The 6,434-nt window shown below is 46.7% G+C and overlaps 1 pseudogene; it reads right to left on the reverse strand.

The window, feature by feature from the left end:
* Positions 1–6,246: 6,246 nt before the first annotated feature.
* LOC111378724 overlaps positions 6,247–6,434 on the reverse strand; it is a 7,253-nt pseudogene continuing 7,065 nt past the window's right edge.

Below are 6,434 nucleotides of genomic sequence, written 5' to 3' on the forward strand. Positions count from 1 at the left end.
CGGTGTGAGATATCCATTGAGGAATTTGACATAATTTACATTGTTTATCAGTTCCTACTGAAGAGGAGATCTTATCACGAGCTGATTAAGAAGAACGACACTTCATTATGCACGACCTAATGGCCTCCCAGGGTGAGTATCTGAAGTGGCTTTATTGTACTAGGTTTCCGAACTTCATATACTTTATTAATTTTCTCGGTTCCCTACAAATAACTTCAACAAGAAGAGGCCCATGGCCAGATTTTAAGACCATCCAAAAGATGATGGTCGAGGCAAGGGCCTTGAAGACCTCCTTCTCTGCCAATAAGAAGCAGACCGAGGAGCTGGTGACTGTAAGCAAACAACTTCAGCTATTGACGGAGGAGAAGGAGGAGGAAGCAGAGGACCCTGAGGCAAACTTGCTGAGGAAGGGTAAGAAGGCTGCTGGCCCAGCGAAGGGGCCAACCGTGGTGAAGCCTCCCCCAGTTCTGAAGCAGACCACGATACCTACCGGGATGGCCATCCGGGAGAAGATTGTTCGCCCTTCCGAGCCTTCCCCAGTTGCTGCTGTTGCTCCAGCTGAAGCTCCGCTCCCTTTGGTGCTAATCTCCCAAGTGTCGGGGCAGCCAAAGAAGAAGAGGGCTTGTCCTGCAAAGGAGGCGGATTTTCTGGGCATCAACACTGAAGAACCCGTGAAGGAGGTGCTAGAAGCCTTGCCTCCGGAGACCGTTGCAGTGGTGGTGGTCCACCACAAATACTGGACTGAAAAGTGGAGGGACCATACTTCTTCTTGCATTATAGAGGATCTCGTCGTGGCCAAAAGTGCTTGCATCACCCAGGCCCTTAGCACTAGTGTCCAACTTGAAGGTTTGGTAAAGGACCTCAATGCTAAGAGGGAGGACCTGACCAAGCGTTTGAAAGAGGCGATGTACTATGGGGACGCAGTGCGGGCAGCCCAAGAAAAGGCATCTGAGGCAGAGAAGGCGAAGCGGGAGGCGGAGGGCCGGCTGGTGAGGGTGGTCAATGAGGAGATGGAGAGGCTGAAGGATCTATATGAAGTGGAGTGTCAGGTGGCTACTATGACGAGAAGGCTTGGCTATGCCAACGAGCACTACTGGCTCGCCACTGAGGCTCTGGAGGCCTCCAACAAGGAGAAGGCTGAGCTGAGGCAACGGGGAAAGGCCCAGGCTGAGGAGATCGAGTCTCTGAAAGCCGAGGTAAAGGCGACGGGGGAGTTAGCAGTGCAGAATTTTATTGATCACTTCGAAAAACATCCACTGTATGACGTCTTCGCCAACTTTTGGGCCTTGTGGAATGCCCAGGCAATGTTGGATCTTTTAAAGGAGATCCACCCAACTCTGGATCTGACATCCTTGAAAGTAGAGTTCGGTAGGCCTACCGAAGGTCAGCTCGACAGGGCCGCCGAGGAAGCTGCTAAAGCCCTCCAAGAGGCCGAGCCAGAGGCTGGAGCTGAAGACGTCCCTCCAGTAGAATAGAAACATTTTGTAATGGCCTCGGCCCACCTCTTGTAATTAAACTCTGATGTTAATGAGCTTAAAATTTTTTCCTAGTGTTGTTGCTTCTTCTCTTTACATTTATGTTGAACTGTTTGTATCTTGATGAGTAACAAGCAAATATTAAACATTACTTACCAATAATAACCAGTTGATGACAGAAGAACTGATCCATATAAAATACTAAACTGAGGCATAAGTTGATTGACCCATATAATATAACGGAGAACTAAGGTATTATAACAAGTTTTTTATAACATCTTTTATTAAGGCAGTTTCAGCACTTAGCAAGATAGGAATGTTACAATAGACTGGACAAAATGGGGATCGGATCAGAATATATACTTATCACTGATAGTATTTTCTCAAGTGTTCAATATTCCACTGATGAGGCAACACTTTCCCTGCCATGTCTTCAATTTCATAAGTGCCAGGTCAGCTTGCGGATACGATAAGGACCTTCCCAATTCGGTCCAAACACTCTGGACCTAGTTGGCTTCGATGATTGGAAGACCCTTTTGAGGATGATGTCCCCCACAAGAAGAGTTCGGTTTCTAACCTTAGAGTTGTAATAACGTGTTATTGAAATGTATCTAACGATGAGAGAAGACACCCATCTCGACAGGACTCATGACTTCGAATCCGTAGGTCATGGAGAAGGATGTTTCACCTGTTGCAGTTCGGCTGTTTGTTCGAATGGCCCAGAGGACATGGGGAAGTTCATCGACCCACGCCCCTTTCGAGGCGTCAAGCTTCCTTTTCAGGGTATACTTGATAGTTTTGTTCACTACTTGCTTGCGGGTGATGAGGTGTTGAGAAGTCTTTCCTTATGTCGAGTTCATCACACAAGTCTCGCATCTTTTTGTTGTCGAACTGCCTTCCGTTATCAGACGCTAAAGAGTGGGAAATGCCGAACTTGCAAATGATATTTTTCCAGACGAATCTTGTAGTGTTCGTTCCAGTGATTTTTGCTAGAGGTTCAGCTTCAACCTACTTAGTGAAGTAGTCAATGACAACAATGACAAAAGTAGCGCTTCCTCTTCCTTTTAGGAGCGGGCCAATAAAGTCTATGCCCCACTTGGCGAACAGCCACGGGCTGGTGACCACGGAGAGGCTTTGAGAAGGCTGTCTTTAAATATTTGAGAAGCGTTGACACTTGTCACATTTTTGAACAAATTGGAAAGTGTCCCTCTTAAGGGTCGGCCAGAAGTAACCTTATCGAAGTACTTTGTGTGCTAGAGCCGTTCCTCCGGAGTGGTTACCGCAGATTCTCTCATGGATCTCCCTAAGTATATACATGGCTTCTTCTCCTCTCACGCATCGAAGAAGTGGCGAGGCGAAGCCCCTTTTGTAGAGCACATCATCTTGGAGAACAAAGTGAGCAGCTCTCCTCCTCAATTTCTTCGTCTTGCTCTTTGAAGCTGGCAGTGGTGTAGGCCACGATGGGTTGCATCCAAAGTGGGGTGCCTTCAATCCATAGTATCTTTTCGCCTCCAGAGATGGAGGGTTTCGATAGGCGCTCAATTGGGACAATTTTTAGCAACTTCGAATCCCTGCTGCTGGCTAACTTGGACAAGGCGTCGGCGTGTGTATTTTCGAGGCGTGGAACTTGAACCAATTCAAATCTCTCGAAGTGAGGGACTAGGTTCATAACCAATTTCAAATACGAAATCATGCCATTGTCTTTGGCTGTAAACTTTTCGTTGACCTGACCAATTCAAATCTCTCGAAGTGAGGGACTAGGTTCATAACCAATTTCAAATACGCAATTATGCCATTGTCTTTGGCTGTAAACTTTTCATTGACCTGACTTACTACAAGCTGTGAGTCGCTACTTGCTAGGAGCCTTTTGACTTATATTTCTTTCGCTAGTCTAAGGCCTGCTAGGAGGGCCTCATATTCCATAACTTTGTTCGAGACTTTGAAGTCGAACCTGACCGCGCAGTTTACCTTATGGCCCTCTGGGCTTTCCAAAACTACTCCTGCTCCGGAGCCAGTCTCTCATGACGACCCATCCACAAATAGGTTCTATGTTGGGGGCTCGGCTGGTTCTATTGTCGCCTTCATTTCTAAGGTTTTGGCAAACTCAGCTAAAAAATCTACGAGGGCTTGGCCCTTGATAGCGTTTTGGGGTCGGAACAGTAGGTCGAACTCGGTTAGTTCGATTTCCCTTTTTAGCAAATGGCCCGAATATTCTGTTCTCTGCAACACTTGCTTCAGGGGGAAGTTGGTGAGAACTTCAATTGAATGGGCCTGAAAGTATGGTCTCAACTTCCTTGATGCCGTAACAAGGGAGAGTGCAAACTTTTCTATATCTGGTTAGCGCATATCTGCTGAAAGTAGTGCCTTGCTAATATAGTACACTAGCAGTTGATGTGTGTTTTCTTCTCTCACAAGGACTGTACTGACAGTCTCGTCTGATACCGCTAAGTACAGCAGCAGTGGTTCTCGTGGCTCAAGTTTGGATAGCAGGGATGCCTCTCCTAAGTGTTTTTTCAGCGCTTCGAAGGCTTCCTCGCACTTATCCGTCCATTGGAACTTCTTTCCTTGCTTAAAGATTTTAAAGAAGGGTAGACTCTTGTCAGTGGCCTTGGAGATGAAGCGGCTATCCGTCCGTTGAGGCTTTGGACCTCTTTTGGCTTCTGAGGTGACCTCATTTCCAATAAGACCCTTATCTTTTTCGAATTTGCCTCGATTCCTCTTTGGTTCACAATATACCCTAGAAATTGACCCGAAGCTACCCCGAAGGTACACTTCAGAGGGTTCAACTTCATCTTATACTTTCTAAGAACCTGAAAGGTCTGGTCGAGGTGACTTACATGTTCTTTCGCCTGGAGGCTTTTGACTAACATGTTGTCCACGTAGACCTCTATGGTTTTGCCAATGACTCGGCAAACATCATATTGACCAGCCTTTGGTATATAGCTCCGGCATTTTTCAATCCAAAAGGCATTACCTTGTAGCAATACAATCCTCTGTCTGTGATGAACGATGTGGATTCCTCATCAGGTCGGAGCATGGGTATCTGGTTGTACCCTGAGTATGCATCCATGAAACTTAAGAGTTCATGTCCAACAGTGGAGTCCACCAGTTGGTCTATCCTTGGGAGAGGGAAGCTATCCTTGGGACAAGCCTTTTCAAATTCATGAAGTCTATACACACCCTCCATTTTCCGCAAGGTTTCTTTACGAGGGTCGAGTTGAATATCCACTTCGGATAGATAGCTTCTCTGATGAAGCCGATGCGATTGAGTTTGTCGACTTTTTCTTTGAGAGCCTCATATCACTTTGAATTGAGGGTTCGTCTTTTCTGCCGATGTGGGGCGTAGAAGGAGTTGATGTTAAGGTAGTGACAACTGATCATTGGATCTATTCCCACCATGTCTTCGTGCTTCTAGGCAAAGACATCCAGGTTCTTTTTCAAGAGGTTCATCACTTCTCCTTTCACTTCGAGGGGTAGTGCTTTCCCAATCTTCAAGATCTGAGTGGGGTCTTCAAGGTTGATGGAGAAAGTTTCCAATTCTTCCATTGGAGTCGCATTTGGTTCGGACTCGATAATTCAAGGGTCCAACTCATCAAAAAGGTGCCCTTTTTCAGGGCCTCTACCACGTCGATGTAGTTCTCCTGTTCGGAGGTATGCCCTTGTTCAGGGACGTCGAACATTTTTATGTCCATGTCGATTTCGTTGCCGGTCTCTGTTATAATGACATTAACAGTGCGGAGCTCGAATTTTCATAGAAAGTTGAGGTAACATGCCCTTGAGCCCATTTGGTTACCTCGAACTGGAGCAATCCCATGTTCAGTTAGGAATTTCATATACAAGTAATAAATGGATGTAACTACCCAAAGATCTTTCAAGGAAAGTCGGTGCAATACTCCATGGTAAGCTAATCTGTGGTCCACCACCAAGAACTCCATAAAGTGGTGGGCCATTAGGGGGGCTGACCCCATTTCGACAGGTAGAGTAATTCGCTCTCGTGGGACGATGCTGTCGCCAGTAAATCTAAACAGCGGGTCGGTCATGGAGATCAACCCGTGTTGAATCTGTATTTTATCAAAGGTGGATCCGAACAGTATATTCACCGAGCTGCCATTGTCGACGAGCATACGTTTAAGTCCGTTTCGAGCTAATACAGCTCTTACCACTGACGCATCATAATGGGGGTAGTGAAATCCTTGTGCATCTTCTTAAGAGATTGTGATTGGGGTCATCCTGTTGGTCTCTTAGGTCTAATTGACAATGTAAGTAATCGTTGGTGGATCCTTTACTTCCCTTGTGTTGTTTCGCTTGGCGTTCCTGGTATTGCCCCTGATGTGAGGTCCTCTAATTATTGTATCAATTTTTCTAATAACTTAGCTTCCAGATGGGGCCTGATCCCTATGCTTAGATTCTCCTGTGTCCCTAGATTCTCTCCTCCAGGGTGATTGGTCTCTATATCGCCTCTCTCCCCTATTCGAGGAGGTGGACCGTAGGTGTGTTCATCCCTTCTTGAGGTGTGTGGGCTACTCCAGCTCGAGGATTGAGGAACATTTCTACATTCGCTGGTGTCGTATCCGTAAAGTTGGTGAAAGGTGCAGAACCTTGCCCCTTCTAGGGGCCTATTTGATCGCTTTTTCTTCTTTTGATTGTTTGATCCCCCGGATGGTCCCGCCGCGGCAGGAGCATTTTCATATGCTAACATTGACACTGTATATAGAGTGGCTGAAGCCAATGCCTGTCCGGATGTGGGGGCTACTGTGTGACTGGCTTAGGTTCATTGTTGGGTGACGAGGTGTGCGATGGTCCTTGACCAATCTGCCTCTGAGGCGGGGGGAAGCCCCTGAGCCACACGGTTCCTGTGGTCAATCATCTCCTCATTAACGATTTCCACCCTCATCATTTCAACCATCTCGTCATAGGTGGTGGGGACTCTTGCTACATACATCCCTCCAGAACAGAGTG

This window comes from Olea europaea, unplaced genomic scaffold (assembly GCF_002742605.1).
Source record: "Olea europaea var. sylvestris unplaced genomic scaffold, O_europaea_v1 scaffold1859, whole genome shotgun sequence".
NCBI lineage: Eukaryota > Viridiplantae > Streptophyta > Magnoliopsida > Lamiales > Oleaceae > Olea > Olea europaea.